The following is a 13213-nucleotide window of genomic DNA, read 5'->3' on the forward strand; positions in this document are numbered from 1 at the left end:
ATTGTCTCTACTAACGCAAAACCTGCTTCCCCCTCTACGTTCCACTTGCAGCCGTCACCCCTACTTTGCCATTGGACTCGTCCAGTTGGCGCATGCTTACTTGCGTCAACGTTCGGCAATAACGCAGGATGTGCTTCCTCGTGTGCGTTCAACTTGCACCCATCGCCCCTATTGTTCCAGTGAACTCGTCCAGTTAGCGCATGCGCACTGGAGTCTCAACTAACGTAGGTGGAGTGTAAACTACCCGAATGTGGTGAATTTCGTAATTAGAAAACCTTACATTCAGCTAATGATGTACGTCAAGTCCGGTGGCTTCCGTTTACTTGCTTAGAAGGCTCCCACATGAAACGGAGGTGACAAAGAATGGGGCACCGGCTGCTGTATAAGCTAAGGGTGCCACGAGGCAGCTTCTATTTAATGCAGTAGGGAGCACAGAGATTGTTGATACTACTTAGGATGTAAAGGTAAGTGTTGGAGCGTCCTTCTGCCTCCTATTTCCCTTCTCCACCTTTGGCTTACTACGTAAAAGCTACAAATCATAGCATTTTACCGAGTTTATATGTAAAGAGTGCTCGAACAATACAATGGTTGGCTAGGCATTACATTTCGTTCACGCCAACAATAGACTAACAAAATTGTTGGAAAATGATACGCAACCGTGGATACAAATGATTGTCTGCAAGTGCTTGAAATGACATCATATTTAAAATCCATCTGAAGTCATCACACAGGTTAGTATACAAAATACGGAACTAAAAGTTAAGACTTCAAACTAAAGAACAGTCATTTAATATTTGACAATTTTTATTGTCGATTCTTGTAAGTTGCTAATTAATAACATTATTGTAAATTTTAGAACCTTGATAATAGAGGGCTCTGTAGTTCGAATGCATTTCAATGATCCTGATCTAACCTACCGTTTTAATATATTTATTTGGTTCTACCCATTAATCTATGCACCAGTTACATTTCTTACAAATCCACAATACATGTAGAGGGAATTGAATATCTCAAGTGAATAAAAACTGTCTCATTTTCTTGGATCTTTTTCCCATTTTAAGTCCTCGTCGTAAGAATGTCGAATCGACCTTTCCTAATACAAATATGTATGATACGTCATTGTAAAGGGTACGAATCAAGGATTCCAGAAATGTAGGAGTTATGGTGAGGAAACTATTGGAATTGTAGAGAAACACGGTTTTAAGTTTGAGGAACCTCCATTAAAAATGAAACATAATGATCCTAATTTGCGTGCATGTGTAAGTCAAATGTCTAATTTGTTATGTATGTGTTTTTTTGTTTAGTTATCTTAGGATAAATAATACATTTACAGTGTGTTTATGCTAAGAGAACCAACCTAACAACGTACGCATTCCTTGAGAAACGTCACAACGCAAGGTTGTCCTCACGTTGTGCGATAAGGAATGCAAGCAGGGTCTCCCTTATTGCACAACGATCAGAGAACCTTGAGTAATAAAATAACCAAAAAACATATATTTCCAAAACAAATTGAAGAAAAACAAATTAAAATAATGAAAGTTATTTACAGCTATTAAAACATAGAAACTTCAATGTCCAAAAATAAAATTAAAATCATAAATACGGATGAAAACACAAAATAAAGAAAGGTTAATCCTAGTGGAAATTAGCATTTATATCCACGTTAAAAATCAAAGTTCGACCTGGCAATACTGTGTTTATAACATGAATGTGAATACAAGAAGAAAGCTATGGTAGGGTAAGGACGGGGCAAACGGACACCGGGGCAAACGGACAGTCCCTAAGAAAAATACGAATAATTTGCCTTTGAAGTTTGCAACAGTGCATCGGTTGGCGTTGTGATTTGAAGCAGAACGTTGGCGAGAAGGTGTGTTGAACATCGGTTGAAATCTTAAAGAAGAACGCCAATCCAGCCGTAAAACCTGACCAGGTAAGGATATTTGTACTAGCAAAAACCTAAACAGTAAAAATCTGTGTACGGAACATAAGGATTGCTTGGATTATGATGGTCCCGCCAAAGTTGCGCTTTGTAGTGTCGATATGTCATTGCCTCCTAGACATACACAGCCTGTGTCAACATGCTGCTGCCATCTGGTGGGCTTTATCGAAAATGTAAAGCCCAAGGCTACAGGCGGGGCGAACGGACAGGCTTGTGTTGGGGCAAACGGACATGCATAAAGTGCATATCATTTAAATACTATAAGGTATTATGTAATTCAGCAACTAATCTAAATTTGACTCAAAGTCGAAAGGGCATGTGTGAATTGTATGTAATGCATGTTTTACCCTCCAGATGTATGCCTTTCTAAAATAATGTGTCCTTGTTACAGGATAGTGCGACATCGTGAACGATCCACAGACAGCTGTTCCTGGACAGATGACAATATGCAGAGGGCTGTTAATGAAGTACAAGATGGCATGCCTCTAGCTACAGAAGAACATTGTCTGTCCGCGAATCACTTTACAGAGACGGGTGAGTAGCAACGTGAAATTCCGAAATTTGGCCAGCACACCACGCTTTCAAATGCAGTGGAGGTACAACTGGTGGAGCACCTTCTGAAACTTGATTCTATAGGATATGGTCTGACCTTTAAGGAACTCCGCAGTTTGGTATATCGGTATGCATTTACAAATGGTGTGCCACATTTTTTTAATGATCTACAAATGGCAGGGAAGGACTGGATACAAGGATTTTTAGCTCGTCACAAGTAACTCAGCTTGCGTGTTGCAGAGGCTCTGTCATATGCTCGCGCTAAAGGATTATCTAAGGCAAGTGTTAACATCTTTTACAATAATTTAACAAAGTTGCTAGACGAACACAATATGTGGGACAAACCTGCCAACGTATACAACTGTGACGTGACAGGCATGTAACTGATCTACAAACCAAAACGAGTCATATCAATGCGGGGCAAGAGAAGTCGTGAGCCAAACGAATTGTAAAAGGGGAGAAACAATCAGTGTTATGGAATGTGTATCTGCAACTGGCCACTATGTGCCTCCTTTTGTTATCATGAAGGGGTAAAGATATAATGAGAACTATGAAATTGGCATGCCTCCTGGGACGAAAATAGTTCTTTCGGATAGTGGATACATGCAATGGGAATAGTTTGCTCATTTTATGGACCATTTCATTAGTGTCAAACCCCCTGCTCTTGTAGTGCTCATGCTTGATGGACACGGATCGTATTGTTCAGATCCACCAACTCTGGAGAAGGCATTAGCCAATGACATGTACCTTCTGTGTTTACCTCCACACAGCACACACAAACGTCAGCCGCTCGACGTTTTGTTCTTTGGGCCACTTAAAACATTTTACAACGACGGCTGTAGAGTTTATGTGCGAAGAAATCCGGGGAAAGGTATCAATAAAGTGGCCTTTGGTGAAATTTTTGCAGAGGCTTGGAATCGTGCGGCCACAGTGGGGAATGCAGTAAATGGGTTTCATCCATTTAATCCACAACGCCTGCCTGAGCACGCATTTATTCCTGGAACTGTCCATGAAGTGAATGGTCAAGATCAGCGATCACCAGGACCTTTAGCGACAGACGATGCCTCATCCCAAGGAAGATTTCAAGAACTCAACCCCTTGCCATCAACTTCTGGGACCTCGAGCAGGAAACGAAAAACGGGAGAATCGCACTTATTAACGGATCCTTCTTTCATCGCTCGCCTCAAAGAGAAAAACTGACTGCAGCTAATGAAACAACAAGACTGGGAAAGCATGTTAAACGCACCGCAAAAGATGTGTGCCGTGTATGCAACGTTGTGTACAAGCAGGGTCAACACTGGGTGCAGTGCTTAGTGTGTTCTGTCTGGTTCCACCTAAAGTGCGTTGCAAATGGAAATGAGCTAGTGTCCATTTGCCCCTCTCACATGTCCGTTTGCCCCGCCATGGTGGGGCAAACGGACACTGCTACACACACTGATTCATTTAACAATTTGGAGGACAACGTTCAGTATTTTGAATTATACATTGTACTATTTGTTAGCTCAATGTTCACACTTTCTATATCGACCATAATTGTAATTTTTCAATAAACAGTTTGATAGTTATTTTTCAATATATCCTTAGAGTGTCCGTTTGTTTGCCCCGTCCTTACCCTAAGTAATGTAAGGAAGTATGTATTATTTCTCAGAACAGGAACATCTAATTGAAAAACGCACAGTGCCAAATAGGAGCTCGAATGAAGTACTACGATTGAACATATTTTTTTCTTACGCCCAAATGGTAAAACATACAACGTCCCCCCCCCCCGGTTGTACACCAGTCGTCACAAAGTTAGTCCGCTAATCCTTTAGTCGGGAACATGAGAATTTTTGTAAATCATCAGGGCTTGCTGGTCAGAAAAGAAACACAACACTGTTTTCCAAGTTAAAACGCAGTTTTATGATCGCGTATATTTCAAAATCACTTACCAATAAAACACTAGAACATTCAATAACATATAGCGAAAGTCCAAGTACATAATTAATTGCTTACTTTCAACTTATCGGCAATAAGAAAACTCGAAAACCCAAAATCTATACTTGAATTCTCTGAAAAACTAAATATGCTGACCAAGGCAGTAATTTATTTTATTAAAAACGTAAACTAAACGTAACGTTTCAACCTTCTAGCAAGGTCTTCTTCAGACTCTGTATCAAGTACAAAAGTAAAAGATACAAAAACGGGGCATTATATATACACACAAACATTACTCCCTCCAGACTATTTAGAAAGTTGTTTGGAACTTTCTAGCAGGTGACTTTCACTTTCCTAATTTACTTTCACCTAAAAGACTAAACACAATTACTTCCATATTGAATGTGGTTGGACTTTTAATCTCACGCTCTTTTCCCTTCATTTTTCTTCCTTCTCCTCTCCTCTTTATCTCTTGTCCTTTCCACTCTTTCTAACATCTTCTTCCATTCTTTGTTTAACTTCAATCCCCCATTCCAGTTCATTGTGTTTTCTTCACCTTTCTTCTCTATTTCCTTGGCTTCCTTCCATTTTCTCACTAGCATTCTCTTCTCCCTTCCTATCTGCTTAGCCTCATCCCACTCTATGTCATGTCCTGTTTCTCTCGTGTGTTTAAATATTGCATTTCTTTCTCTCTTAAGTCGTACATCATCCCTATATAGTTTCAACCTGTCTTTCAGCCTCTTTTTCGTTTCTCCTATGTACACACTCTGACATTCTTTACATTTCACTTCGTAGATAATCTCTTCCTCTTCCTCTTCTCTGTTTTCCTTTTTCTTGTTTGCATTCCTCGCTATTCCTAAGATGCTTCTCCCTCCCTTCCTGTAAGTTTTAATTCCCGCTTTCTTAAGCACTTTGCATATCTTTTCTGTGGTCTTCCCCATACTCCTTATTCCAAACCTTCTCTCTTTTTCTTTCTCTTCCTCTTCCTCTTCCAATTCTTCCCTGCCCGTTTTCTTCCTTCTTCTGTTTATGTCCAGTCTATCCTGCTTCTCATAGCCATTCTTTTCCAGCTGTTTCCATAGGCTATTTATTTTGCCTTCTTTTTCACATTCTTTCATGCATATTTTCTTGATTCTGTCCTCCATATTCTTTATAAAATTTATTTTTGTGAAAGTCACCTGCTAGAAAGTTCCAAACAACTTTCTAAATAGTCTGGAGGGAGTAATGTTTGTGTATATATAATGCCCCGTTTTTGTATCTTGTTACTTTTGTACTTGATACAGAGTCTGAAGAAGACCTTGCTAGAAGGTTGAAACGTTACGTTTAGTTTATGTTTTTAATAAAATAAATTACTGCCTTGGTCAGCATATTTAGTTTTTCATAATCATGGAAACAAGGCTTAATGGTGTTATACTTGAATTCTCTCCGTTTTCAAGTTCTTATTGATTCTTCACCCTCACCTGTTTATCCAAACTCAGTCTGTCGTCAGGTGAGAAACATTCAGGTGGGTTCACTTCCTCTGCTGAGATGAGAAAGTGACGTCAACACGAACAGATTTTGACGTATTTATAAACATATATAAAAGTTCCAACTACAACTGTATAAATCTAACTATAATTGTCTGTGACAACTTGCACATTATTGGAAGTAACAAACATTTTAAAAATCTTAACTTCTTACAAATATAAAACCTTAAACTCTCAGGTTCGTTACAAACAAAAGGGTCGATTGCGCAGTATAGCCTTCCTCGAAAAATGGTAATTTGTATTTCAGAATATACGATATCTAACACCTACATACTACAGTGCGTCCATTTCGATCTGCAGCCGAGAGATCGGGAGAAACGTGGCGGGCGGCGCTAACGGAGATGCCAACATTTGAGGCCTGTAATGCCCGCTTATTTTTGTGGACATCTTGCAAAACGAGCACTAACCTGTGTTATAACACGCAAAAGTTCTTCTGTAATTCTTCCAAGTTCCACCCTTATATACACAAATAAATACGCTTTAGAAATTATATTAAGAGCCACAGATAATACTCTGTAAAACATTTTAATCATAGTTTTGACCAGTAACGTTCTGCTTAAGTTTATATCCTTGAAAGAGTTTTGTGTCGATGGGGATCGTTTGGAGGTTTCGAATGTGCAACACTGTATCAAGATTACGCTGCAGACGAACCGTTAAAAGCTAATGGTGTTCGTGAGCTTCCTTGCAATCCGAAATCTCCTAGCTCAAGTTTTTTGTTCCTTCGCGACTACAAAGCTGTGAATATAGTGGCAGGCAGATGTAAACCAAGAGCGTGTTAATTTCGTACTGTGCGTAAGAGTGTTATTCTTGGTTACTTGCCGTTACTTGTTTGTGTTATTGCAGTATGTATGTGTGTTGTGTCAGTCAGACGATTGGAATGCCAGCCGCAAGGTTCACGTTAGAATAAAGAATTTTTATGTATGACACTTACGTGAAAACAGACTCGTGTCGAGACGTGTGTAGGCAATTTGTACAGAAATTCCCAGGCGTTTCACCTCCACATAGAGATACGGTTAGACGTCTTGTCCTTAAATTACGAGAAACTGGATCGTTAAATTTTAAAACACCTAAGCAAAAACGACGGATTCTAACCGAAGCAAAACTCGATGAAATTGGTGCAGCGTTAGAACGTTCTCCAAACAAACCTCTACGCCGTGTTTCACAGGAGATGGGCGTGTCAAAATCATCAGCACATACAGCCACTAAGGTACTAAAATTAAAACCGTACAGAGTTTCTATAGTGCAAGAATTACGGCCCCCTGACAACGTACGTAGAGTAAATTTCTGTAATTGAGTTTTGCAGAATATTGTAGATGGTATTGTTGATCCACAGTTAATAATTTTTTCGGATGAGGCATGGTTTCACTTGCGTGGTCATGTTTGTTCAGAGAACAATAGATACTGGAGCACTGAAAATCCCCGAATAATACACGAAGTTCCGTTACACGATGCAAAAATTGGTGTGTGGTGTGCTGTAAGTGCCAAAAGAATAATAGGGCCTATATTTTTTGAAGGCACAATAAATTCAGAGAGGTACCGCACACAAATACTCGCGCCGTTTTTTCAGTTGTTATCAGATAATGAGAGACAATATGGGTATTTTCAACAAGATTCGGCCACAGCCCATACCGCCGCTGATTCTTTGGACGCTATAAGGGAGGTGCTTGATGACAGAATAATTTCAAGAGGTTTATGGCCTTCACGTTCGCCAGATCTTACCGTATGTGACTATTATTTGTGGGGAACCTTGAAAAATAGAGTCTACCGAAATAACCCTCATAGCATCGACGAACTAAAAGACAATATAAGGGCAGAACTAGGAAGAATTACGGAAGAAGAACTTTTGCGTGTGAATCAAAATTTCATCAAACGATGCCAGGAATGTGTGAATGTAGGTGGACATCACTTTGAACAACTCTTATAACACAGGTTAGTGCTAGTTTTGCAATATTTATATAAATGTCTGCATATGTCCATAAAAATATGCGGGCATTACAGGCCGCAAATGTAGGCACCTCCGTCAGCGCCGCCCGCCACGTTTCTCCCGATCTCTCGGCTGCAGATCGAAATGGACGCACGGTATATATGTGCTCACTCCTCCTCATATTATTTTCATAATTACAAGGGAAAGTCAATTGAAAACCTTAAAAGTCCTTCAAAAATTACAGGACAGACTGTGCAGGTAACGACTGTTATTTATGAAACGACATCAAGGCTGCAACACTGATCAAGTGAGCTTCACAACACCATTTTTGTCATTTTTATAGATGGTGCCTCCTGCATGCACATGCACAAAAGAAGAGCAGTGGTTTCTTGCCCTCTGGAAGGCTAGAACGTATAGACATTCTGCCGCAAATGAAGATTCAATGTGTCTATGCAATCTTACCACGCCAGCAAGTTTGTAAATAGAGGAGGAATGGCCTCAGTCCGCACGCAAATGGATGGAAAGACCTTCGCGGTGGATCAAATATTCTCTTTTTGAGGTATATAGGCACTAACTCAGACTTGAAAATATATGTGGATCAGCAATGGGTCTATCCAAAAGTGCAGCAAACTTGTGCAAACTTACATGTGTCTCTTGGCTAATTTGCGAAAATGGGGATGAGTGATGTAATGATGAAATTGATGAATGGACATTCAGAAACAAGCATGCCCGAGCGGGATTTGAACCCGGGACACTTGCCATATTAAGATGAACCTGAAGGAAGTTGGTTAGAGAGTGAATTGGCCTTTCCCACGATAGGATCAGATACCTTGCCGCAATAAATCTTCAGGATAGGATGAGGAATAGCAAAGTGCTAGTTATTATAACTGTGCCAACATTTCGTTTTCAATTCCAGACAATTGGCCATGAATTTCAATAAGGATCTGAAAAGATGCCCCCAGCACGAAGACTGTGCACGGGGAACCTATAGCTCCACCAGTTAGCCTACAAGAAATCTGTTATGCGAAATTAAAGGTTGCAGTCATCTCGGCTAGCGAAAGAAGACTTCGTGACGTTTTGAACTTAGCAGAGTCAAAGAAATCGATGAAGGAGTACTTGTCGCAGCTTCCAATCACCTGTCGGGAACAACGGGATACCCACTGTAAATTGGGTATGGATGAACGGAATGCCCACTACAAATTTCGCATACCAGAGATCTTGTTTTCAGAAGGAGTAACGAAACTGGAACTATCTATCGAAGCGGCTTTTAGTCCGATGTATTTCAATACCCTGCTTCAACTTATTTCCACCGATGGCAAAATACTTCGTACTCTCAAATTAGAAAGCATGTATATCCGTCTTATGAACGTAAGCCACTATGGACATTTTAGAAATATCTTTACTTCCGCGCAAAATGTATCTACTTTGATTTTGCCCTTTATCTGCGATGATGAGATGCTGAATCTCATCGGAGAGCATTGCTCTTTCCTTCAAATTCTTGACGTGTCATCTTCTCGCTTCACTGACAAAGGAATCCACCTCCTGACCCAAAAACATAGTACGATTACCTCCAGGTACTGTCAACAGTGACACAACTTGGGAGAGCATCGTGTGGGGATTGCCAGATATTTTCCTGCCCTTGCAGAAACTGGTGCCACCTGGGGAGCAGGCTGAAAATTACGACAGGAAAGAAAGCCATCTGTGCGAAACACTGAGGTCATTAGATTTAGGCCAATCAAGTTAATCAAATTTTTTTGGCAATCATCTCCACATGGTTGACAACATTTCATCCAAGAAAATGATGGCTCTGTTGGAAATGATTCCGAAGTTACAGTCCTTAGGAAATGCAAGGATCGACAAGCTCTGTGAGGATAATGATCTCTTAACAGCGATGACCATGGAAAACATCTTTCAGCTTCCGTCGCTGTCTCTAACGTCAGCGGTCCTTCATTCGATGAACGTAGATAAGGTCAGCATCGTTTGTCGTCTGTTCCCCAATCTGGTTCGGTTGGAGTGTTTACATCACGACCCAGCAGCATTGATGGCACCGTGGTCTTTGGACACATTCAACGCCTTCGAATATCTCGAGTGGCTGAGCGCCTCGTGTATCTCAGGAGTACTCACAAACAAAGATCTCCGCGAACTTTAGGGAGAATCTGAGAGAATTGGAGATATTTGCACTTTCATCCCCGGATCCTTTCAAGCTTGCTGGCTGGCATCGTCACCTACCCACGTCTGACCCGCCTTCAGCTGACCAGTCCAACTTTCGTGTGGGATGGTGGCGAGTGCTTTTCCTCACTGGAGCACCTGAACGAGGTTGATCTCCATGGGACAGCGACAGTCGAAGTTGTCATCAAGATCTTGCAGTGCGCTCCAAATCTGCAGAAGCTACGAATCTTAGATATAATTGACAGAAAACCTGACTTCTTGCAGAAGATTATGGGAATCGATGAATCATCCAAATTAGAATCATTCGAACTGATGAACGGGTTTCTCATTGATACGGAAGAGGAGTTGAAAAGTTTTCTGACAACATGTGGGTAAAATACGTTTCCTGCAACAGTGGTCGAAGCTATGTATCATCACATGACCACTCCTCCGCCTCCACTGATTCAAGAGTTTTCTGGGTATAAAATTGTCAGTTTGTTCGTTTTATGCACACACACACAATATCCTCCCATTTGTTCTTATCTCAATACAACACAATGAGAAGAAAATGATAATTTCATTTCATCTTACGTGAAGTACAGTTTACCTACAATTTGAACTTAATTTTTTCAAGTATGTCGCAAAATGTGTCTTTCAAGTGTATGCAAGTATATTATTGAAACAAAACTTGAGCGTATTGTCACTACTGGAAATTTTAAAAAGCTGTCATTAATAAAAGTAAGAAATCCAGGCCATTGTGTGTTCTTTACAACCAAGATTCTCCCGTCGGAATTGGTCACAACAATTTGCGGAATAATTTCATTTCTAGTCGAAAGAAGAACATTCCTTCATATATTACCAAAGCATCTTTTCTGGAAATAACGCAGAATTGGATAATTATAAGGGTTTAGGTTTAGATAACAATATGAGAGCCTTGAAATTTTAATGCAAGACAAATTTGCCATATACTGTCTCACTCTGCACTGCCTCTTTAAATTCCCTCCTCTCTCGCTCTGTGTTCTTTATGTATTTCTCTTCTCTTCTCTCTCGCTCTTCCTCTTCTTCAAGTTCTCCACTCTCCCTCTCTCTGTCTTGAGTCTTTACTTTCTTCTTCTTTTCTCTCTTTATCTATGTCCTGTTTCTTTATTTCCTCTATCTCTCTGTCGGTCTTGTCTCTGTTTATTTCGTCTCCTCTCTCTCACTGTGCTCTGTTTCTTTAATTTCCCTCTCTCTGTGTTGCATATTTACATCTTACCCTGTTCTGCTTCTTTAATTTCCTTTCTCTCTCTCGCTTCTATATTTCTTTCCACCTATCTTCCTCTGACTGCTTCTTTATTTCCCCTCCCCCTCTTTCTGCCTTACGTCTTTACTTCTCTTCCCTCCTCATCACCCTCTTCAGCTCCTTTATCCCCCTATCTTCCTTGCTTCTTTTTCTCTTATTTCCCTCTCACTCTGGTCTGCTTCTTTAAGTTCCTTCCTTCCTCTCTCCCTCTCTCTCTCTCTCTCTCTCTTTGGTCTCCCATCTCTTTCTGGTCTCCCTCTCTCACTCTTTCCTCTCTTTCTGTCTCTGGTCGCCCCTTCTCAATTTCTCTCTGGTCTCCTCCCTCTCTCTCTGTCTTGCGTCTATACTTCTCTTCCCCTCAATCTTTCATTCTGTCGTGCTTCTCCACTTCCACATTGCTTCATTTCCCTTCTTACCTCATTTTTCTTTCTTATCCTCTTCTTTTCATTCTCTTCTTTTCTAACTCACTATCTTATGATAACACAAAACGGATACATAAACATGTTATAAATACCTACATATACCCCACAAATGTTCAATTTTGACCTCCCTTCGCAAATTATCTTTGAAACACACACCTGGCACAACCGATCTTGAACTTTCGCTTTACTCAAGACAAACTTCTTGATGATTCACATGCGCTTATGACAAACTGCCATACTATGTTATACTCTGTCCCGTTAATATCTAGAGCAAGCGAACGAAAACGAGTCCTCTGCGCAACTCTGCGAAAACGAGTCCTCTGCTCGATCAATGAACACGTATATGCGGCATGGAGTAGGCAACGAGACTGCAGACACAAGCCGTTTGTAGCAGGTCGCAGTGCGTCCGTCCACCCACTCGTTTCTTCCCCTTCTCTACCCTTACGCGCAGCTTTGCCTCACAGATTCCTGGGGCAGAATATAATGTAGAGGGCTACGGTTTTGATGACCTTAAAATTGCCAAAAAATGACCTTTAAAAAATGCATTTTTGAGCTAATACATGCAAGAAAATGCCCTATAAACTTAGAAAAATGACATAAAAATTCAGAAAGATTTGTAAAACTAATTTATAAGCTACCAAGAGACATTCAAATTACAAACTAACGTTACAGTATCTATCACATGTTCATTGCGTATGGTAATACAAGTAAGAAAGTTCACTTTTTGTCATCTTTAACACTCATATGCAAATTTTCAAAAGTGAATGATTGTCGGTTGTCGGACAATAGAGCCTTGTACATGGACAAATTTCTCTCGACTTCCACCGACACAAGAGGAGCGTACTTGAAATGAACAATATCACTTGCTGTTAAGTCAGTTTCAATTCAATGGAGTCCAAATTATTTCCCTGACAAAATGTCCGATACAGAGCACAAAACTTTGTACCACTTGTCTTTTAACAATAATTCGTCTGGCGAATTGTATTTACTGAGAGAAGGGGAAATCACATTGTTTGACCTGAATTGTTACACAATAGCTTGTATTAACAATATTGCACAGAAATTCTTTGTTTCTTTAAACACAGTCGTTCAGAACTGCGCTGAAGGCAATGAGACGAGAGTCGGAAACCTCTCTCCTTCAAAGGGTTACATTTGCATGTACAATGCCCTTTCTTTCACCAAAATGTAGAAAAATGTATAAGATTACTTTTAAAAGGCCGAAAAATGACTTAAACGGCTTAAAAAGTTAAAACAAAATTACCTTTACTACAAAAAAAGGTCAAACAATGCAAAAGAATGCCATAATAAAGCATCCTAATTTATTCACTTACGTGTAAAACACGTTCCTATCTACTTATGCAATGTTTCTGCCTTACCAAAAAAAAAATCCTAACCCTAATAATGTATATTGGTTCAGCTAATATTAGTTTCAGCAGCTGTGAGACAACTTACGCTCGTGACCATACAATGCACTGTAAAGTATTCAATTAGTAGTGAATATATTAT

At 40.1% G+C, this 13213-nt stretch overlaps 1 protein-coding gene across 1 annotated transcript in view; it reads right to left on the reverse strand.

Annotated features, from left to right (window-relative positions):
• The window catches only part of LOC145999651 (putative inorganic phosphate cotransporter), a 122863-nt gene that overhangs the window by 65365 nt on the left and 44285 nt on the right, over window positions 1–13213 (reverse strand). The gene's annotated exons all lie outside the window — the stretch shown is intronic.

This window comes from Lepisma saccharinum, chromosome 15 (assembly GCF_977018435.1).
Source record: "Lepisma saccharinum chromosome 15, izLepSacc3.1, whole genome shotgun sequence".
In the NCBI taxonomy this organism is placed as follows: domain Eukaryota; kingdom Metazoa; phylum Arthropoda; class Insecta; order Zygentoma; family Lepismatidae; genus Lepisma; species Lepisma saccharinum.